The following is a 23,485-nucleotide window of genomic DNA, read 5'->3' as shown; positions in this document are numbered from 1 at the left end:
TTTTCATGTGTCTGTTGGCCATCTGTATATCTTCTTTGGAGAAATGTCTGTTCAGGTCTTTTGCCCCTATTTTAATTGGGTTGGTAGTTTTTTTGTTGTTGCGATGCATGAGTTCTTTATATATTTTGGAGATTAAGCCCTTATCAGATGTATGGTTTGCAAATATCTTCTCCCAATTGTTAGGTTGTCTTTTCGTTTTGTTGATGGTTTCCTTTGCTGTGCAGAAGCTTTTTAGTTTGATGTAGTCCCATTTGTTTATTTTTTCTATTGTTTCTCTTGCCCGGTCAGATGTGGTGTTTGAAAAGATATTGCTAAGACCTATGTGGAAGAGCAAACTGCCTATGTTTTCTTCTAGAAGTTCCATAGTTTCAGGTCTTACATTCAAGTCTTCAATCCATTTGGAGTTAATTTTTGTGCATGGTGTAAGGTAAGGGTCTACTTTCATTTTTTTGCATGTGGCTGTCCAGTTTTCCCAACACCATTTGTTGAAGAGACTTTCTTTTCCCCATTGTATGTTCTTGGCTCCTTTGTCAAAGATTAGCTGTCCATAGATGTGTGGGTTTATTTCTGGGCTTTCAATTCTATTCCATTGATCTGTGTGTCTGTTTTTGTGCCAGTACCATGCTGTTTTGGTTACTATAGCTTTGTAGTATATTTTGAAATCAGGGAGTGTGATACCTCCAGCTTTGTTCTTTTTTCTCAGGATTCCTTTAGCTATTCGGGGTCTTTTGTTGTTCCATATAAATTTTAGGATTCCTTGTTCTATTTCTGTGAAAAATGTTGTTGGAACTTTGATAGGGATTGCATTGAATCTATAGATGGCTTTAGGAAGTATGGACATCTTAACTATGTTAATTCTTCCAATCCAAGAGCACGGAATATCTTTCCATTTCTTTGTGTCTTCTTCAATTTCTTTCAGAAATGTTTTATAGTTTTTGGTGTCCAGATCTTTCACCTCTTTGGTTAAGTTTATTCCTAGGTATTTTATTCTTTTTGTTGCAATTGTAAATGGGATGGTATTCTTAATTTCTCTTTCTGCTACTTCGTTGTTAGTGTACAGAAATGCAACTGATTTTTGTATGTTGATTTTGTATCCTGCAACTTTACCATATTCGTTTATTACTTCTAAAAGTTTTCTGGTGGATTCTTTAGGGTTTTCTATATATAAAATCATGTCATCTGCAAATAGTGACAGTTTCACTTCTTCCTTTCCAATTTGGATCCCTTTTATTTCTTTCTCTTGCCTGATTGCTCTGGCTAGGACTTCCAGTACTATGTTAAATAGGAGTGGTGACAGTGGGCATCCTTGTCTGGTTCCTGTTCTTAGAGGGATAGCTTTCAGTTTTTCACCATTGAGGATGATATTAGCTGTGGGTTTCTCATATATGGTCTTTATTATGTTGAGGTACTTCCCTTCTATACCCATTTTATTCAGAGTTTTTATCATAAATGGATGCTGTATCTTGTCAAATGCTTTCTCTGCATCTATTGAGATGATCATGTTATTTTTGTTCTTCATTTTATTAATGTGGTGTATTACATTGATTGATTTGCGAATGTTAAACCATCCCTGCATCCCTGGAATAAATCCCACTTGATCATGGTGTATAATCTTTTTAACGTATTGTTGTATGCGATTTGCTAGTATTTTGTTGAGGATTTTCGCATCGATGTTCATCAGTGATATTGGCCTGTAATTTTCTTTTTTTGTGTTGTCCTTGTCTGGTTTTGGTATCAGGGTAATGTCAGCTTCGTAGAATGAGTTAGGGAGATTCCCCCCCTCCTCAGTTTTTTGGAAGAGTTTGAGAAGGATAGGTATTAAGTCTTCTTTGAATGACAGGCATTATTTTAAACCCTAGGGACACATCCGAAAAAATAAAAGACAAAGTTTTTGTCCTCATTACGATTATATTTTAGTGTGTACAACCCAGTTATACAACATGTCTTTATCCATAGACATTTCCATGAAAAGCAAGAAAAAGTTGACTCTTTGTTGAAGAATATGTAGTACCATTCTAGCTGCTTGTCATATTTCCAGTCCTCTCCACGTTAGATTGCACTTCTTTGACCTCTTCTGATTGAGTGGGGCCAAGTGACTGATTATTGCCAATGAGTTGTAAGTAGAAATAACTTGGGTCGCTTCTGGACCAGAGCATTTAAATGCTGGTGCAAGATCCTTCAGGACACTTGTTTTGCTCTGCCATGAAGACAGATAACATTTGAGATGGTGGCTGCTTCATCAGTCTGGGCTCCTGAATGACTAGTATAAAAAGGGGCCTCCCCCTTACCTACTCTCAATGGACATGGAGCGTGACATTTTGTGTCATTGATCCTCTGAGATTTTGTGGGGGAGGCGTTATCTGTTACTGGAGCATAGCTCAGCCTGTGCTGACTGGTACAACATGTTTGAAGGAAAACAAAGTGAGGCATTTTATATTAGGACTTGTGAGGAGTCAGGTGCCAAATTATATTTTGCACAGCACAAGTAGGCAGATATTGACCAGGTGGTGTTGTATATTCCTTCCACTAGAATTAATTGGAATCATCTAGTTAATGTCTCTTGTTGCCTTTTTTATTTTCTTGTCCCTGATCATTGGCCCCGTGTTTCATGGCTATGGCTCTGGTTCGTTCCCTATTCAGTGCTTGGCACCTTCTCTTCGTACACTCTATACTCCTCTTGAATTGGATCTGGCTTTGATCTTCTGTTATGAACACCACGTATTTCTGGTTTCAGTCTTCCTATACTCCGCATTGCACTAAGTGCAACACAAACATCTTCCTCGCAGCCAAAATAGGTCATTCAGTCTAGATGACATGTTAATTTGTGTGAGTGGGCTAAGGTAATGCTACATTGTTCCAATGAATATCGATACACTTAGCCTGGCTCTATCATTTTCAGGATTATTACTTTATTAGTAAATGACATTTCAGGTATCATATATCTAATCCCCTTTCCTCCCCAATTGAAATGAGCCAGGATTGGTCAGATTGAGTACCACTTAGGCAACTAGAACTCTGTGGTATGTTTCTAGAGCAAGGTTTTTTAACATTGGCTGTGTGATAAAATTACTTGAGGAACTCTAAAAGATCCCAGAGCCCAGGCAGCACCCTAGACCAATTGCGATGGAATCACTGAGGCCAGCACCTTGGCATCAGGATTTGTTAAATCCCTCAGTTGACTCTAATGTGCAGTTGAAGTTGAGAATCACTCTTTTAGACGTTAGTGCTGGGTCAGGTGAAGGCAGGTAACCAAGGTAATTAATAGCAGGAGGACAGAGAGGAGAAAGAGGCCTAGGAAACAAAGTTTTGCAGGGCCTCCCAGCAAGGACTGACCTGCTATCAATGTTATTCTTTTTTTTGTAAATATTATTCTTGACATGCATCATAGTTGGGCTTAGACTCAGTTGAAGACTGCCAGGACTCTGTAATTTGTGTCAGCTTCCCCTTTTCTCTTCTGCTCTAGTTATAGCATGAATTGCTCCTTCTAGGCCAGCAAATATTTAAAAGTCAAAGCCAGGTAAATAGAATCATATTGTAAAGTCCAGTAAGAGAGAGGCAAGGTCCAAAGTATCAAAGATTGGGAAGACACCACAGTGGAGCCAGGAACTAGAGCAGAGGTGAGAGAGAAGGATGGAATTGCACACACAAGAGTACAATTGGGCTGGAGAGACCCAGCTCCTTTGTTGGGGCAGTCACCTTCAAAGTGCATGGTGAGCCTGGGCAGGGAAGAAATAGGAGATGGCATGTGACATATTTTGAAATAGAAACAAATACTTAAGCAAGTAATAAAAAAACAAACTTCTAGAGCCAGCCCAGATGGCCTAGTGATTAGAGTTCGGAGCTCTCACTGCTTCGGTGGTGGCCTGGGTTCGGTTCCTGGTCGCAGAACCACACCACTGGTTTGACAGTAGCCGTGCTGTGGTGGCAGCTCACATAGAATAATTAGAAGGACTTAAAACTAGAATAAACAACTATGTACTAGCAAAATTGTTTTTATATTTATTCTATCTTATTCTGAATAATAGATGATGGTTATATTATACTTTACTTAGGCAAAGAATATTGTTCATTTATGAGAAAAAGAATCCAAACAGTTGCATGTCTCATAAAAATAGCACGTCTTAGGGAGAAGGTAACCTGAATTCACCTTGATATTATACCTTGATGTTATTCTTCCAGGGCATGTTAGGTGTAAATGTGTTGTACCTTGAAGATGTATAAAGGTACTCTGTAGGCTGGTTCTGCACTCACTTCCATGCTTTCTTTCTTTTCCTTTCTCCCCCTAAACCTTTTTTACCCACATATTCTCTATTTTCCTCATTTTTTTCCTTGCCTTCTGCATTTCCTAAGTTCCCTGCCTGCCAAGGCCAGACCAGCACATTGGGCAGTTCTTACCCAAGCCCCCGCTCATTTCTTCTCTTTCGCCGATACCACCCCTTCTTACCACTTGTATCTTCTCTAATTGCCAATCCTTGCCTCTATCAGGACGCTTTTCCTAAACTGTGTGACCTCATTTCTCTGCTGCCTCCACAAGACCCCCTGTGAAGCCTGAAGCTCTGCCAAGTCTCTCCAGCACTCCTTGCAGTGACTTACCCAATGAAGCTTTGTTTAGCGTTCCCGAGAAATGAGTCACTGGAGCCCTCTCTGTTTAGGGAAAGCTCCTGCTAGCCTAAGGAGGCTGACGCAGTGGCTGAATGATCCCTGAACCTGAAGTCTGCAAACCGCAATTGAGAGTTTCATTATTTCCTCTCCTTGAGCTTCTTGCTTTGGATCCAATAGACCATCTCCTTGTTCTAGCTATTCCAACTCACAATCTCTGCCAGAAATCTGTCTGGGCATGATTCCCTTGATGCTCCGTTTGTCACCCTTTGATGCCCTGGGACTTCTTGCTTCTCTGCTCTCTGTCTGCTTCCCCCGCCTCACTCCCCCCAGCCCCATTAAACAGAGATTCTCAGCTTAATGATGGGATGTGGGGTGGGAGGGAGAGAGTACAGAACATTGCAGAATCTCTGGAGGCAGGAAATAGTTTAAAAACAACTTTTCACTACTATAATATTATTGTATGTTTTTAAAATAAAAATTTTATTTTATTTATTTGAAATAAATTTTGCAAATATGAATTTTATTTATTGCTCAAGTGAACTCACATTGGTTAACTGCAAAAATTTTTAGAGGTAACTTATTTTTCTCAAAACAGTGTTAATTATGTTACTGTTCAGTGTAAAATTCCTTACTGGGTTCACGTTTTTTTGTGTGTGTGTGTGTGAGGAAGATCAGCCCTGAGCTAACATCCATGCTAATCCTCCTCTTTTTGCTGAGGAAGACCGGCTCTGAGCTAACATCTATTGCCAATCCTCCTCCTTTTTTTTCCCCCAAAGCCCCAGTAGATAGTTGTATGTCATAGTTGCACATCCTTCTAGTTGCCATATGTGGGACGAGGCCTCAGCATGGCTGGAGGAGTGGTGTGTCGGTGCGCACCCGGGATCCGAACCCCGGCTGCCAGTAGTGGAGCTCGCGCACTTAACGACTAAGCCAGGGGGCCGGCCCCTGCGTTCACATTTATTACAAAATAGACGATTAAATCCTTAATGTGTTATTAAAGGACCCCCTGCACACACAATATAATCTCAACGTAATTTTTCAACATACTCCTATGTACTGACAATTTTTTTGAATATAACATATATTTTAAAGCTGATGAACCCTTGCTCACTCTATTCTTTCTCCCTCATGTGTCTTCCTTTATCATCACCACTCCTGATGACTTTTTTTTCTATTTTTTCTTAATTTCTTTTAATAAAAAATTTCAAACATACATATGTGTAGAAAGAATATCTTGCTAATCTTGTTTTATCTATCTCTCCATATTTTTTTCTGGAGTATTTTAAAACAAATCCCAAATATCACATCATTTAACCATTGGTACATAGCTGTAAGAGATAAGGACTTAAGAAAATTTAAACATAACCACAATACTATCAAAACAACAACTAAAATTTTGTAATAATTGCTTAATATAATCTAATATTCATTTAGTGTTCAAATTTCCTCAACTGTCTCAAAAATGTCTTTTTACAATTGACTTGTTTCAATCAGGATCCAAGCAAGGTCCACAGTTAGTATTTGGTTAATGTTTCTTGAGTCTCTTTAATCTACTTCTACTTACCACTATCCCCCATTTTTATATCCTTTAGTTGTTGAATAAACCAGCTCATTGGTCCTGTAAAATGTCCTGTCTTCTGCATTTGTTTGCTTGCTTCTTTGTAGCACTATTTATCTTGTGCTTCTATCACCTGTATTTTCCTGTAAACTGGAAGTTAGAGCTATTCAGAAGCTTGATTTAGGTTCCAATGCATTTTTTAAAAATCAAGAATGCTTTAGAGATGGCATTGTGTACTTATTATTATATCATTCAGCAGGCCCACAATGTCTTCTGTCCTACTTTTGGTGATGCTAAGATTGGTCAGTGGATTCAGGAGCTGTGAGCCTGAGTATCCCATTATAATGTTCCCCATCCATCTTTCACCTAAAGGTTTTAGCAGCCTTTGATGTTCGTCTCATTCCTTTATTTCATTAGGGGTTGCAAAATGGTGACTTTTCTTCTAGTCTCTCTGCATTTATTAGCTGTATTTCTTCTATAAATAACTTTCTCTTGTCAATTATTTAGTTTTCCAGAAATGCAATTTGTATAGGGAAAACAGAACAAATGCTTTATTTTTTTCAATTCATTGATTCATTTTCAGAATGGTGATTGGCACTAGAAACCTCCAAGGATGACCAATGAATTTTTATTCAAGTTTTATGAACTCAAGGATTCTCGTGTGCTTCAATCAATAGTAGTCACTATTTTTTTAAGAATCTACTATCATTATAATTCAAATCACAGAATACAAAGCTTTTCCAAATTTTCTTGTCTGGTGAGGATACACAAATGACATAGCAGAAATTCTCAAGGTGACCTGTGTGTCAGACTGTGGGGAGTAGGGGACAATAGTTGTTTTTTGTTTACCAAAATTGGGACTGGTTATGGAAAAAGACTAATGATAAGGTTATGGTGGAAGGTAATGGATATGTGGGTGTTCACTATAAAATTCTTCCTACTTTGCTATAAATTTGAAATTTTTCACAATTAAAAAAGATAAAAGACCTTGATTTTAAAAGTTAAGACTCTCTGAAATAAACAAATGGGACTATATCAAACTAAAAACCTTCTGAACAGCAAAGGAAACCATCAACAAAATGAAAAGGCAACCTATGGAATGGGAGAAGATATTTGCAGATCATTATCCGATAAGGGGTTAATATCCAAAACTTAAAAGAACTCACACAACTCAATAGCAAAAAACCCCAAACAATCCAATTTAAAAATGAGCAAAGGAACTGAACAGACATTTTTCTAAAGATATACAAATGGCCAAGAGGTACATGAGAAGGTGCTTGACATCACTAGTCACCAGGGAAATGCAAGTCAAAACCACAATGAAACATCATATGTTTAGAATGGCTATTATTGAAAAGACAAGAGATAAGTGTTAGCAAGGATATGGAGAAAAGAGAACATTTGTGCACTGCTAGTGGAATGTAAATTGATGCAGCCACTATGGAAAACAGTGTGGAGATTCCTCAAAAACTTAAAAATAGAACTGCCATACTATCCAGCAATCTCACATACGTGTATATATCCAAAGGAAAAGAAAACAAGACATCAAAAGGATATCTATACTCCTATATTCAATGCAGCATTATTCACAATAGCCAAGGTATGGAAACAACCTAAGTTTCTGTCAGCAGATGAATGGATAAACAAGATGTGGTACAATGTATACAATGGAATATTATTCTGCCACGAGAAAGAAGGAAATCCTGCCATTTGCGATAACGTGGGTGGACCTGGAGGGCATTATGCTAAGTGAAATAAGCCAGGCAGAGAAAGACAAATGCTGTATGGTATCACTTATATGTGGAATCTAAAGAAGTCAAGCTCATAGAAACAGAGTAGAAAAATAGTTACCAGGGGTTAGGGGGTTGGGAAATAGGGAGAGGCTGGTAAAAGGGTACGAACTTACAGCTATAAGATGAATAAAGTCTGAGGATCTAATGTACAGCATGCTAACTGTGGTTGATAATAGTATTGTATAATCGAAATTTGCTAAGAGAGTAGAACTCAAGTATTCTCACCAAAAAAAAAAAAGTTAAATATGTAAGGTGATGGATGTGTTAATTAACTTGATGGGGAGAATCCTTTCAAAAATGTATATGTATATCAAATCATCACAGTGTACATTTTAAATATCTTACAATTTTATTTGTCGGTTATACCTCAATGAAACTAAAAAAAAAAAAACACCTCACTGAGTGAACACGTTGAAAGTTATAGCACCACACAGAGAAAAAAGGAGTTAAGGAGTTTCTAGATTTTGAGTATAGAGGGTAACATATATTATATCTTTCCATTAGTACAATAACATTTTTGACAGTGGCACTCAGATATCTACAATTTCTGTTGACCTCTGATATGTGAAATTTTTCTCAAATTAAATCAAGACTATTTAGCTATGGAGGGATAAAAGAATCTTGATTTGTTTGAGAAACACATTTGGAAAAGTTATGATGAACTTTAATGGGAAACACGCTTGTATAGAAGCCTGGGCATAAGGTTGAAATTGATCATCACATTGTTTGTTTAGAAAGGAAAACATAACATTCAAAGAATATGTTGGAAGCATTGGATTTCTTCACATGAGAACACACACATTGAAAATGATGAGGCTTGGATACAACATAAATTACAGACTACTTTTTTCTTTACTCAAAAGTGTCGAGCTTTAAAAATATGCATATATTATTAAATATACTAAAAACCAGAATATTTTTGCATGGGGAATACTTTTTGGGAAAAAAAGATACAAAATAATAGAAAGTTTTTTTATTAATAATACTAATGACCGGACTTTGAAAACAATTCTACAAATGGAAGAATGGAATGACAGACAATTTACAGCAAGCCAAATACGTAGATTTTAGGCGGCAGCCCATCATTGCTCGCCTGGGTGGTCTCCCATTTCCCAGAAGAGAGAATGGCTGAGCTTCCTGATATAGTCGTGGCATACTCTGCACCTAACGGGCCTTTGTGTGTGAGGAGGGTGGAGGGAGGGAGAATAACTTTTAAAAAAATCATAGAAGGGGGTCAAAAAATCATAGAAGAAACTTTGTAAGTTATGTAAACCAACTTATTTACCCCCAAGAAAAACCACACCTAAATTCTTCCAGACAGATTAGAATCTTCCCTGTTTCTGAAGACCTCCTGAGAAGGAGTTTCCATTTCCTTACTTTACTATTTACCAGACTTCACTCTCAAGAACTCTGTTCTCTTGCCTATGTTAAATGTTTCATGATACTGCCGAGACTTTTGTTTGTTCTTACAATGTCCTCCCCGGGGAAGGTGGACAGCTGAGTGGGCTTGCTTCAGGAACTCTTTGTCCCTCTTTCGCCCTTGGCCATCTTTACCCTATACTTATAATTTCCATTCCTTTGAGGCAGGGATTGCAAGTGCCCTTAAGGAGTCAGGCAGATAATGTATAACTCGTAGGATTTAAGACCACAGGGAGTGATGGCAAAGTGGAGAACGAATGCTACTCTACACTCATTTAATTGCACGTTGATTACATGCACTGATTAGGCCAAGTCAAATATGACTTTGGGGTGAATCCTGCTTGAGAGCTGCCCACTTACATCCTTGCTTTAGGCCCTTCCTAAAAGGATAGGATGTGGGAGTCAGGCTGCATTTGCCTGTGTATACAAGTGAAAACCCAAGGCTTCCTTTAGCTCTGGTGAAAGATGGTTCTTGTCTGTATTCTCTAGTACTATAAGCACTCCTATTATAATATAATTTCTTCTGGACACATATATTCTGCAAGAGATTTTAATATACACATTGGCTCCCAGGTGGCCCCCAGTGATCCTTGTCTCCTGGTATTCATACTCTTGTGTGCTAGCCCTGTGTGAGCAGTAGTGTGGGAGTGGTGGTGTGTGACATCTGATGCTAGGTCGTGGAAGTCACTGCAGCTTTCACCTTTTTCTCTTAAATCTCTTGCTCCTGAGGAAGCCAGCACCATGCTGTGAGGACGCTCAAACAGCACTGTGCAGAGGATCTGAGGCCACCAACCAGCAGCCAGCACCCACTTGCCGGTCTAATGAGTGAGCCACCTTGGAAATGGATCCTCCACACCCAGTCGAGTCTTCAGATGACCACAGGACCAGCCAGTATCTGACTACAACTAAATGAGAGACTCCAAGTGAGGACTGCCCACAAGAGCCCTTCCTGAGTTCTCTACCAACAGAAACTTGAGATGTAATAAATGATTCTTATTGTTTTAAGGCACTAAAATTTTAGAGGTGATTTGTTAGGCAGCAATAGGTGACATGACAAATAAAGTTGGTAGATTTAGAATTGTGCATCCACTACTGTAGGCATCTATGACTTAAAACGAAGAGAACAATCAAACCTGGGGACCCAGTCTTCTCAGTTTCTTTTCTTTTTTAAAATTTTCCAGCTTTATTGAGATATAATTGACATATAACATCGTGTAATATTAAGATGTACAACATGATGACTTTGATATATGTATATTGTGAAATGATTACCACAATAAGGTTAATTAACACATCCTTCACCTCCCATATCCTCTCGGTTTCTTTGGCAATGGGAAGGGAGATGTTGTGTTCTTTATCAGGTATGTGGAGCTAGGAATAATTGTGTGTGAGGAGGGTGGAGGGAGGGAGAATAACTTTTTAAAAAATCATAGAAGGGGGTCAAAAAATCATAGAAGAAAGCAGGGTGATTTTACATGGACACGTGTCTCATTTTTTTCCATGCCACATTGGCTTTTAATGATCATTCAACAGTAGCTACTATTAATTGAACTTTTACTGTGTGGCAGCACTATATGCTCAGAGCTCTACCTGAGTTATCTTCATATAATCCTCATAATAACCCAAAGAAGTAGCTACTATTACTAAATTTTGCCAGTTCACTGCAAGGCAACTCTAAGGAGCTGGTTAAATAAGCTGATGTCTAAATAGCTGTGATTTGAAAAAATGCTACAAAATCCCCTTGCCCTTAAATATCTCTAAAAATCAGATATCACAGTTACTTCAATTTCATGAATATGCACCTTAAATATTTTCCAAAATTATCTCTAAGCAGGGTACTCAGTCAGTTAACGACTACATGTTTGACAAGTGTGTTTTATTCCCCTCCCTGTGAAAGCTACTGTGTAACAACTGCCCATAAAACTGAGCCTCCAAGATCCATGACTGCAAGGAGCCCGGCTGACCAAGGGCACCAGCTGCTCTGCTCTGACATCCACGCCTGTCAGCGCGAAGGCCATACTTCCCATGAGCTGTTCCTGGTTGGTGACTGAGTGTGGCAGGGTGGCTAATACAGCCCTGTTCCTGCAGGATGCAGGACTCCTCTAAAGGTTTACTCTCTAACGGCCCTGCTAAAATCTCTTTTTAAATTTTTTAATTGTTATTATAATTTTTTGGGTGAAGAAGATTAGCCCTGGGCTAACACCTGTGCCCATCTTCCTCTACTTTATATGTGGGATGCCTGCCACAGCATGGCTTGATAAGCGGTGAATAGGTCCGCGCCCGGGATCTGAACCGGTGAACCCCAGCCGCCAAAACAGAGCCTGTGAACCTAACCACTACCGCCACCGGCACAGCCTTCCTGCTAAAATCTCTTAAAACTGCACTGCAGTCTAAGCTCTTCTACCCCTCCTTTTTCCTTGCCTCTCTCATTCACTGGAGGTCAGACCTGCATCATGACGTAACCAGCACCCCCTTTCCCCATCCCTTCCCACGTGCTGCTCACAGATGTTGCTACCCCTAATAAATCTCTTGTATAGCTAGTCTTGTCTTGGCATCTGCTTCTCAGAGGGTCTGGACTAACATGTTCTGGTAGCATATGAAGCATCTATGATCGCCATGTGACAAGAAAATGGTATGACCAAGCCTAGAAGGACTTGAGAGGATTCAAAAGAGGAGTACTCTATTGCATAATTTTGGTTAAGCAAAACTGGTGCTCTACAGAATCAAATACAGTGGTGCACCATGTAACGATATTTCAGTCAACAGAAGATCACATATACGATGGTGATCCCACACGATTAGTACCATACAGCCTAGTTGTGTTTAGGCTACACCATCTAGGTCTGTGTAGGTACACTCTAGGATGTTCTTACGATGAAATTGCCGAACGCAGCATTTCTCATAACACATCCTCCTCCTTAAGTGACGCATGACTGTAAAAGATTACTTATGAGGGGGTTAAGTGGAGACCTATTATAAGTAGCAAAACGTGTTGATCAGAAAAATGAAGATTCATAAAGATGGGTGAATGTGGTGTTTTGTCTGGTGAAGTTAGGTGGATTTATTCTTTATTGAGATCAAGAATACCCACGTGTAGCAGATGCTTTTGGTGCCATGCTTCACTGCCCTCAGCCCACTTCTGATTTTAGCGTGGAAGGAGTGGACACTTCTGGGCAAGCTCAGACTCCTGCTGACAGCATCCTAACTCGTACATGTGCCAGGAGGAGGGTTGCCAGACTTAGAAGCAAAAAAAAGAATACAGGACGCCCGGTTAAATTTGAACCTCAGATAAATAACAGTCTCATGTAATATTTATAATAAAAAAAGTATTCACTATTTATCTGAAGTTCTAATTTAACGGGGGATCATGTGTTTTACTGGCACTTCTAGCTAGGAAGGTCTCCAGTTTTCTGTCTTGGAGCTTTCTCTGAAGCTACAGAAGTTTCCTCAGCCTGTGCATATGAAGCCCAGCAGTGAGAGAGTTAATGTCCGAGGAGTAACCCTCAACGGATGGCGGACTGTAGCTGGGGATCAACACCCAGCACCTGTCCTTCCCATGGAGCGTGAGGGCGTTCTGTCCCTCAGAGGTCTCTGAAGCATCAAATACTGGTTCCTACAGCAGCCACATCAATACTGCACGCCTGTGCTGGCCTCGCCTCCTCTCTTCCCTCTTCTTGCTGCTTCACGCCTGCTTCCTGCCGTTGCCCTTCAACGAAATCAAATTCTGCATCTTGGGATCCACGTTTGGGGGAATCTAAATTAAGAGAGCATATTTATGGATAGAGGCAAGTTTAAGCAACCTCTTTCCTCAAAATAATTTCAAGTAGCCACAAACTCGAAAATGAGTTTACAGTAGTAAAAGATGCCCTAATTACATGAAGATATAATTTTAGATTCTAAGTAAAAAATTAGGCAATTTACATTTCAGGAAGGGACATTTTTCTTATTTGACTGTAAACAAGGTAAACCGCTTGCTCATATTAACTTATGGTAAAAAAAATTTCTTTTTTCTTATGAAAACAGTAACCCACCAGTATGTATGAAGTAACTAAAGCTAATCAATCTATTTTATAGCATATATGCTTTCAAGGCAATAAGAGTTTTGTTTATAGAAGTAATAAAAATGTAGTTTATGTAAGGATATTTGTAGTGGATTTGGGAAGTTTGTGATTGTTAGTTCTCAAGTACTTCTGGTCATCAGGATAAATATTGTGATACTATTTGAGTTACATTGATTTTTGGCAGAGTTTTGCATTTCATCAACCACAGATTTCAAGTACCTTGAGACCGTGCGAGGTTCTGTATAAAGCAATCAATCATTCCCTTTGGGCTGTTTGGCAGAGACAGCCAATGACTTGTTCTATCACGAACTGAATTCATAGATATTCATGACACACAGAGAAACACTTCATTGTTTTAGATTGTTTTGTTATTTTAGAATAAATCATAAAGACACCATCCCACTCATAGCTGGTAAAGAAATATTTGTCCTATGATCCTTACCTTTGTGGTTTGTAGTGTTTTAACTTGCACAGTTTAGCCCACATTACCTGTTATTTTTTTTCAATGAATGCTTTTTTTTAAAATACCATGTCTCCATTACCTTCTATCAGCAAAAATTGGAAATGTCTAAAAACTGAAAAGACATGTGTCCCAAGTTAGAAGGATTTAATTTTCACAGACCGAGCGACTCATGGCAGGAACGTAAACTTCATACAGGTAGGTATCATCCAAGCTCCCTAATTCCATCAATCTCAACCCTTTTCATCCCTCATTTATTTGTGCAGAACCTTCCGAGAATCAGTTGTAATTGCAAAATTTTGTATCCCGCCGGGACGCCTGTGTGAACTTCAATGAGAGCAACAACGGCACGAAGCAGCATAAGAGCAACTTGCTGAGACAGCTGCTGTAACGTCTCTGACAAACAGAAAGAGAGGAGAATGTCTATATTTAAAGCCATCCAAACTCCTCTCTGTGTCTGCCTTTCCTAAGCAGTGTAATCGTATGTTGGTAAAATCTAGGGAAATAAACTTTAGGGACAATGAACCCCAGAGACACAAAAGCCATCGAACATTCCTGGTCACCACCAACGTGGTTCTCAGAAAAGATAATTTATTGGATCTTCACTAAGTATTATGTTTTCAGCAAGAAGATGATTAAAACATTTACTGTCTTGGATTCTAACAATGGCTATTTGTTTAGGCGGCACAGTGCCTGTTTTGAACTTCGTCAAAGTTTTGCCCTAGGGATCAACAATGTTTAAAAGGACAAATGGTAACATAAATGCGGCTCCATACAGAGTTGGAATCAGACTACTGGGGTTTGAATCCTGGCCCTGGACATACTATCTGGTGAACTCACATGATTTGTTTGATTTTTAACCCTAGATTTTCTCCTCTGTATAATATTGATAATGATATTTATCTCACTATTATGAGAATATGTGCTAGGCATAGAGTAAGAATCTATAAATTTTAGCTATTATTACTATTATTATTCTTGTTATCAGTTGGTGCGCTTAGCTACAAAGAATAGAACCTACTCCAGCTAGACTAAACAGAAAAGAAATTTGTTAAAGGAGACCAGGTGGCTCATAGATTCTGGAGGTAGGAGGGCCAGAGAATCAGACTTGGACACGACGTAAAAAGCACAATGCCTAAATCGTATTGCAGAGGCTGCTGAGGGACACAGACACTGGCGCTCACACAGGAGCGACATAAATGTGGAGCCCAGTGCTAAATGAAGATACAGGGCCACTTGTTCTAAAAGCAGGAAAATTTCCACTGAAGACACTAAAATATAGAGCTCTTTCCTTTTTTCAGCAGTCTCTCTCACAACTTGTCATGGTGTTTTTTGTTTGGTATTTCATGTTGTTCTAAGTAAAGAAAAGCTAAAATTTAAAGATTTCAGTATGAATTTTGCTATTCTTCTTTACATTGTACAATGTCAGTCATAAAGGCAAATATAAGAGCATTAACTTATGCAGTCTTATGCCGCATAATAGCATTTCAGTCAATGACAGACCACGTACATGACAGTTGTCCCATAAAATTAGTACCATATAGCCTAGGTGTGTAGTAAGCTACACCATCTTGGTTTGTGTAAGTACACCCTATGATGTTCACACAATGACAAAATTGCCTAACAACCCGTTTCTCAGAACGGTTATGTGATGCATGACTGTATGCGAATTACTGAAATGACCACAACCCACGTATCTGAGCTTGTACATGCATACATATTTTGCTCTTACCACAAGAGTAGAAATACTGCACAAAATTAACTCAGCTGTTTTTATTTCACTTCTTGATATGGGGCATTCCACCAACACTCTACCTTTGGCACATTGGTGAGTAGGGAAGAACTGGAAAGAAAAGGAAATAGGGGCTGCCCCATCTTTCCCATTCCTTCCGTGTCATCGTTTTCAGTGTAAGAGGTTGGTTACTACAGAGAAATAACAGGAATAAGAAAAAATATGACAGGGTTCTTTGGTTGCTTGTGTTTCTTAGAATGATATTGCCTTTTTTCTGTGTTGGAAGCGAGTTCTGGTTCAAATGGGCAGGTGTGGCCCCTCAGGACTGTCACCCCTGCCCCCCATTACTCCTTGGTAGACGTTAACAAGTTTACTTGGTACGTGCACTGAGCCTTGCTTTACTCCCACACATCGTGGGTGGACTGGAATGGCATGCTCATGGGTCAGTAAATGCGACGTGTGAATGGATATTAAGGAACTGGTATGGACACACATATTGTGCAAATTATTACATCCAACATAATCTGGTTAGGGTATACCTTGAAAGATTTTATCTTTAACCCTGAAAGACATATACTTTACTGTCTGGATACTCTTTTCCAAGAAAGTAAATGCTAGTGTCAGAAAATGCTTAAAGAAACACAGGTATAGGCTGCCTGATACTAAGTTGAAGGAACGTGTATATAAATTGATCATTGTCCTCTTAGGTGTAAAGAGCCTAAGAACAAAAGTCATCTGACATAGTATGTTGCATTACCGTGATCCAGAGCTAAAAAATTCCCTATTGGAAAAATTTTCAGGAGCTTAAGTCGTCTGTGTTACACTATAAAGTCAATTTGATAGAGAGATGTACTTTGTCACTCATTTCCCAAGGACCTTCTCTTGTGACCTGTCATCAACATTCACTCTCATTATACTCTGATAACCACACTAGTATCAAGTAAATGCTTCTCCTCAAATAACTGGGACAGAATGTATAAATTCATCATGATACACAGTGTGTCCTATATTGTTGAAGTTCATTTTCCAACTCATTTTTCATTCTATTTTAACCTCATGTTATTCTTTCAAGTAAAATTTGTTCTTTAACTTTTAAGACAGGTTAATTTTGGTGTGTAACATATTTCATTCCATCAGATGTGTTACTCAAATAAATTATGTCAAAATTTTCCTGGCAATAAGATTGTTGGAATAGTAATCTTTCTTTTCGTTTTATTTCACTAGTGTAAAAGTAAAGGCCTTACGTTCTGAATCCTATAACAAAATGTTAAATGAAGTCAAAAATACACAATCTTTTTTTCATGATAGAAATAACATTGGTAAACTGGCTTCTATTTCTCTCTAATATGTATCAATTCAGATGATTTGGATAAAATTGTATGATACAGATAAACACATACTGGGAGTCTACTTTGTTACTTTATTTCTCGTGTGTTTTTCATGCCTAATGTAAGAAATGTATTGCTCAATAAATATTTGTTAGGATGAATGAGTTTATGTGTGAGTTATGACCATTCTAATGAAGATGTTGGCCCAGCCCATAGGAGCTAATAGATTTAGGTAAAGAAAATTCACAAAACTAGGTTTCCTGTTTTGGGTTACTAGTATTTTCAATTCAATTTTAAGAAGTTTTTAAATGGGATTAGATCAAATATTTAAAGAAAAAAGTTAAGAACCTTCCCCGGAAAAGTAGTTGTTTGAGTCCTTTCTAAACTGAATCTTGAGGTTATTGAGCACAACCTATGACAGTCTGCCAGTTCCCCCTTCATCCTCAGGAATAAAATATTCGGCTGGGCTCCTGGTGGCCCAGAGTGAATTTCCCAGACACCCTTGCAGCTAGCTGTGGCCATGTGACTAGATTTTAAGACCAATGAGATATGAGCAGAAGTGATATGTACAATTCAGATAGTGTTGTTAAAGGTAGGAGAATAAAAATCAATCTCATACAAGTCACTGTGATTTGGGGTTTATAAAACATACAGCCAGATCTTTATTCTAAATAATGCAATGCCAAAGATAGAATGTTTTTATAGACAAAAATATGTTAAGAACCCATTAATTTTCCAGTGAAATTAATCTAAGATGGGAATATTAGGTTTATATATATATATACATATATATGTATGTATGTATATGTATGTATTAATTATAATATTTAAAGATCTATCTTACAAAATAATTTGCCTCAATTCTCTACTCGGTTTGGAGCCCCACTTTTCCTCAAGTATCAAGCCCTTGCCTAGTTCAGCTCTGGCCTTCAGGACGACCTGACTGGCTCTCAAGTCCCCTGAAAGAGAACATCATGTGTCTGGCATTGAGGTTGCCACAGTCCCATATGGAACACAGACTGCAAAAAATTGGGTGAAATGAGGCAGAATGGGATCAAAATAGAGGAGTGTGACCTACAGAATATAGTTCTTTCTCAGTCTTCTGATCATAAAGCAAAACTATCCTTTCCGAGATGGTAGGAGATATGAGATCTGCTCAGTACAACCGACCTCCTTGGTCTCTCAGTGTGCGGATTAGAAAAAGGTGCCCTTATTAAGAGACGTCCATCTGTTTGAAATTTGTCACAATAACATGCTTTTATTGGCACCAGATATTTCATTGTTACCTGTTGGAACGATTATATATATACACACACACCCCCATGCACAGCAGATCACAATGAAATATATATATATAAATCTACATGTCTGCACTATAAATGGTACTCCCTAGACTTGCCCAGTGCACAGCATGCACAACTGTATAAGGCAGCTCTTTGTAGAACCACGGGTAGAATCTGTGAGTTAACAAAAGTGATTTCTTGTGGGGGGATGTGTGAAATAGGTGAAAGGGATTAAGAAGTACAAACTTCCAGTGATGAAATAAATAATTCATGGGGATGTAATGTACAGCATACATAATATAGTCAATAATATTGTCATAACTTTGTATGGTGACAGATGGTTACTAGACGTGCCACGATGATCATTTAGTAATGTATATAAATGCCAAATCACTATGTTGTACACCTGAAACTAATATAATATTGTATATCAGCTATGCTTCAATTAAAAAAATAAATAAATAAAAAGAAAAGTGATGTCTGATACTCTTTAATTTGCGCTGAGACCATTGAAGAGGAATGACTAAGTTTGAGACAACTTCTGACACAGAAGTTCCAGGAATTTCAACTCATCATTACTACTAAAAAACTGTAGGCTTCTAGAAACCTATCTCAAGAAACTGAAATGTTTGACAGACTAACAAATTGCTCAAGAGTATGCAAAGATATACCAGAGACTATACGTGAGAAGAAACATGTTTTAATGGGGTTTGTGATGAATAAGTTTGAGGTTTATTAAAATCAAATACGATTATGATCAAGTCCTGTTTTAACACAAATAAGGATGTGGAGGCTTAAGGCTGGGTTGAAATGTTTATAGAGAGATGTAAAAAAATAAAAGCGAGCAATATTAGCTTAAACATTCCGCTCTGCTTATACTTTTATCAGCTGTAAGAGTGGCATCCCAGTTTCTTCAAAAAGGAAGTATCGCAAGGTTCCATTCTCCACTAAAATTGATCATAATTTACATGAAGTTCTCAATGTGTATTGTTAAGTGAAAGAAGTTGCTAAATAGCAAAATATGGATAGTGTGATCTCATATAGGGTATGTAAATGATTCATATATCGTGTATATGATGCTTACCCAAGTATAAAAATTTATTAAAAGATCTCTAGCCAAAATTTTAACAGTAGTTACTTGTGTTTTTTTTGTGTGTGTGTGAGGAAGATCAGCCCTGAGCTAACATCTATTGCCAATCCTCCTCTTTTTTTTTTCCCTTTTTCTCCCCAAAGCCCCAGTAGATAGTTGTATGTCATAGTTGCACATCCTTCTAGTTGCTGTATGAGGGACACCGCCTCAGCATGGCTGGACAAGCAGTGCATCGGTGCGCGCCCGGGATCCAAACTCCGGCCGCCAGCAGCGGAGCGCACGCATTCAACTGCTAAGCCACAGGGCCAGCCCCGTATTTGTGATTTAAGAGATTTTACTTATCTGCCTTTTCTATTTTTCTACAATAAATATATTTTGTTTTGGGATTAAAATAATTTGGAGTATCAAAAAAGACTCTCAAGTAAAATGTCAGTGTGATCCTATTTGGACCCTAAAAGCACCCGTTCCTAATGATGCAGTGTAACCAATGGGATCCATAAGTGGGGACACCCTGTAATTCCCCATGCCCAAAAACTCTGAAGAATCTCTACTAGATACAAGGTCTATTTTCTATTTGGCTCAATATTTTTTCATTACCACGATAAACAATGTGTCATATTTATAATTAAGATACTCTGAGTAGTTTTTTAGTTAAGAAAAGTTACAAAGTTTCAATATTGTAAAAAACTGCATGCAATCCAATATCCATTAGGGTACTGATTAAGTAAATTATAGCACAGAAACATTGTGAAATACAATACAGAACTTAAAGAGAATAAAGTTGATTTCCTATACTGACATGAAAAGACTTCAAGTCATTGTTAAGTAAGAAAAGTAAAAATAAGGGCCGGCCCCGTGGCTTAGCGGTTAAGTCCGAGCGCTCCGCTGCTGGCAGCCCGGGTTCAGATCCCTGGCGTGCACTGACGCACCACTTCTCCGGCCATGCTGAGGCCGTGTCCCACATACAGCAACTAGAGAGATGTGCAGCTATGGCATACAACTATCTACTGGGGCTTTGGGGGGAAAAATAAATAAATAAATAAAATCTGAAAAAAAAATAGTAGAAAAGTAAAAATAAGTAAAATAATGCATAAAGTATAAACCAATTAGATTAACAAGCACAAAAAATAAATTCATATATAACTTGGTATGCATATATGTGAACTTGTGAGCACATGTGTGTGAATTTGTATGTGTAAATTAATAGAAAATGTTTGAAAGGATATATGGGAAATTGTTATTAGTAGTTACTGCTGGAGAAGGGCAAGTATTTGGACGGGAGTAAGGTAAAGGTGAAATTTAACTTTTAGTCCATATGTTTTCTTTTTTTTTTTGTGAGGAAGATCAGCCCTGAGCTAACATCCATGCTAATCCTCCTGTTTTTTTGCTGAGGAAGACCGGCTCTGAGCTAACATCTATTGCCAATCCTCCTCCTTTTTTTCCCCAAAGCCCCAGTAGATAGTTGTATGTCATAGTTGCACATCCTTCTAGTTGCTGTATGTGGGACGCAGCCTCAGCATGGCCGGAGAAGCAGTGCGTTGGTGCACGCTCGGGATCTGAACCCGGGCCACCAGTAGCGAAGCTCGAGCACTTAACCGCTAAGCCACGGGGCTGGCCCCTGTATGTTTCTTTTTGTTTGAATGCTATATAGAGAATATGCATTCAGAAATTACTCATGGAATTTATGTGTATGTCTGTGTCATTAAATTGAAATATATATATTATCAAAATTGAAATATATATTATATCTACATATTAAATATTTAAATATTTATATATGACAAAAGTAAAAGGGAACTCAGGAAGGCTTGGTTTGGTTATGTTGCCCAAGGAAAAAGTCTTCAGATTTTTTTACTTTCAAGTCAAATCATCCTAGATTTGACTCTTGGTTCAACAACTTGCTAGCAACAGCTTATGGGTAAGTTACATGCATTCTTTGAACGGCATAGGTTATAATGTGACCTTGTAGGGTGGCTGCTAGAATTTTAGGTAACATCACCAGACCATTCATGTACTACTGCCTGATAGCTTCGAGGTACTCCATAGATGCTGTTACTATTGAGATTACTCTTAAAATGTGGAAAACTGGAATGAAATATTTTTGATATATCATGGTTATAATTTTATTAAGGCAGATAAAAATTATAATGGAGGAAAAGAGGAAGCTTGACAGGAAAAATGTAGACTGTTTTAAATAAGCATACTTTGTAAGTGAATTCAGTCAAGTTACTATTAAAAATGTTTTACTATATCACATTTTGGATCACATAGAAGATATAATGAAATAGTTCTTTTTATAGTGGAAGAAATATATGATAGCCACAGATAAAAGAGAACCAAGAAAAACCTTAAAAGAAATGTATAAACTATATGATGAGAGGTTTGCTAAGAAATATACAAGAAGACAAATAAATGTAGAGACATCTCCTGTTCCTAAATGGAAAAACTGAGTATTAAAAGGAAGTCAGTTTTTTCCAATTAATTGATAGGTTTGGCACTATTCCAGTTAAATTTGTTGCAGATTGAGTTCTCCAGAGAAAGAGGTTGAGATGAAATTTAGAGTATAGGACAAATTTATTAGGGGTTGGTGTCTGAGAAAAGGAAGAGAAAGGAGCAGGATTGAGCAGAAGGAATAGTAGAACTGAGCTGTAGATCCAGCTAAGCCTCAGCCAACCAGCGGGGAGCTGGTTGCCCCATGGAGTCATCCCAGACCAGCTACAATGACTGATCTCTCTTCACCACTTCACCTACTTGCCCCGTGGAAGTGACCTCTGGAAGGGTGTGACCCTGAAGGAGCTGACAAATGGAAGGCGTCTATGTACTCCTTGTAGCTGGCCAACAAGCCCTTCCTCGAAGGCACATCTGGCTGCTGCATCTTCGTGTCTACCGCATTCTGGGGAGGACTTGACTAAGTGATTTTAAAGTTCAACTGGATGAATAAGCAAACAAGAGCAACCAACAAATTTTTTGTGTGTGTGTGAGGAAGATCAGCCCTGTGCTAACATCTGCCAATCCTCCTCTTTTTTTTTGCTGAAGACTGGCCCTGGGCTAACATCCGTGCCCATCTTCCTCCACTTTACATGGGACGCCGCCACAGCCTGGCTTGACAAGCGGTGCGTCGGTGCGCGCCCGGGATCCCAACCGGTGGACCCCGGGCCGCCGTAGCGGAGCGCCCACACTTAACCTCTTGCGCCACCGGGCCGGCCCCGCCAACAAATTTTTGAAAACGAAGAATAACAAAAAGGGATTTGCTCTGTCAGGTACTAAACGTATTTAAAAAGCCTCAGTAATCCCTGGTAGTACTGTCATAGACCGAAAGCTCACTGACATAGATCTGAAGGCCAAAAACAGCCTCTGGTACACATAAATATTGAGTGTGTGATTGTGGGGCAACTGTTTGTTTTTTGTTTTGTTTTTCTTTGTTTTTTTGAGATAGTTGGAAGATTAAGGCAATGATATCATTCATGAATACCAGGGTACTGTCTGTTTCCTACAGCCGTCCTCATGTGGCTGTGGACTTGATGATCAGGTTTGTTAAAAAAACACCGGAATAATTTCATGTTCATAAAAGTGTCCATAAAAGGAAGCAATTAGATTGTCAATATAAGTTCTTCAGGAATGAGGACATAAGTCCCAAATAGTTAAGACTTATGGCAAAGCTAGAATTTGCCTGTTTACTCTGCTGTGACAAGCCTCCATGTGGCGTGTCACCAGCAGCTGTGAGTCCAGTTAAGAAACCAAGAAAAAGCATCAAGAGACAATGCATATGCTCCTCCTCTGTGGATTTTTACATTTATGTATCTTTGGCTAATTACATCATAATTATAGTATGTGTGAAGAGTGGGAATATGAGGATTCGTCTCTTCTTGTTAATCTGTAATTCTCCTGAAACTCTGACATGTTAAAGGACAAAATCGGCATGGAAAGGCTAGATGTTTAGTAGACCTTATTTTAAAATTTATTTATTTAAAAATTATTTGGGGGCCGGCCTGTTGGCATAGTGGTTAAGTTTGCATGCTCCGTGTTGGTGGCCTGGGGTTCGTGGGTTTGTATCCCCAGCACAGACCTACATACTGCTTATCAAGCCATGCTGTGGCAGGCATCCCACATATACAGTAGAGGAAGATGGGCACGGATGTTAGCCCAGGGCCAATCTTCC

The 23,485-nt window shown here is 38.6% G+C and overlaps 1 protein-coding gene and 1 pseudogene across 1 annotated transcript in view; both read right to left on the bottom strand.

Annotated features, from left to right (window-relative positions):
• The window catches only part of LRRC72 (leucine rich repeat containing 72), an 83,689-nt gene that overhangs the window by 58,154 nt on the left and 2,050 nt on the right, over nt 1-23,485 (bottom strand). The gene's annotated exons all lie outside the window — the stretch shown is intronic.
• LOC147918196 (uncharacterized) lies at nt 1,991-22,201 on the bottom strand (annotated as a pseudogene).

Source organism: Ceratotherium simum, chromosome 1, assembly GCF_057802395.1.
Source record: "Ceratotherium simum simum isolate JZ-2026a chromosome 1, ASM5780239v1, whole genome shotgun sequence".
In the NCBI taxonomy this organism is placed as follows: Eukaryota; Metazoa; Chordata; class Mammalia; order Perissodactyla; family Rhinocerotidae; genus Ceratotherium; species Ceratotherium simum.
This window is presented reverse-complemented; position numbering and strand designations above follow the sequence as displayed.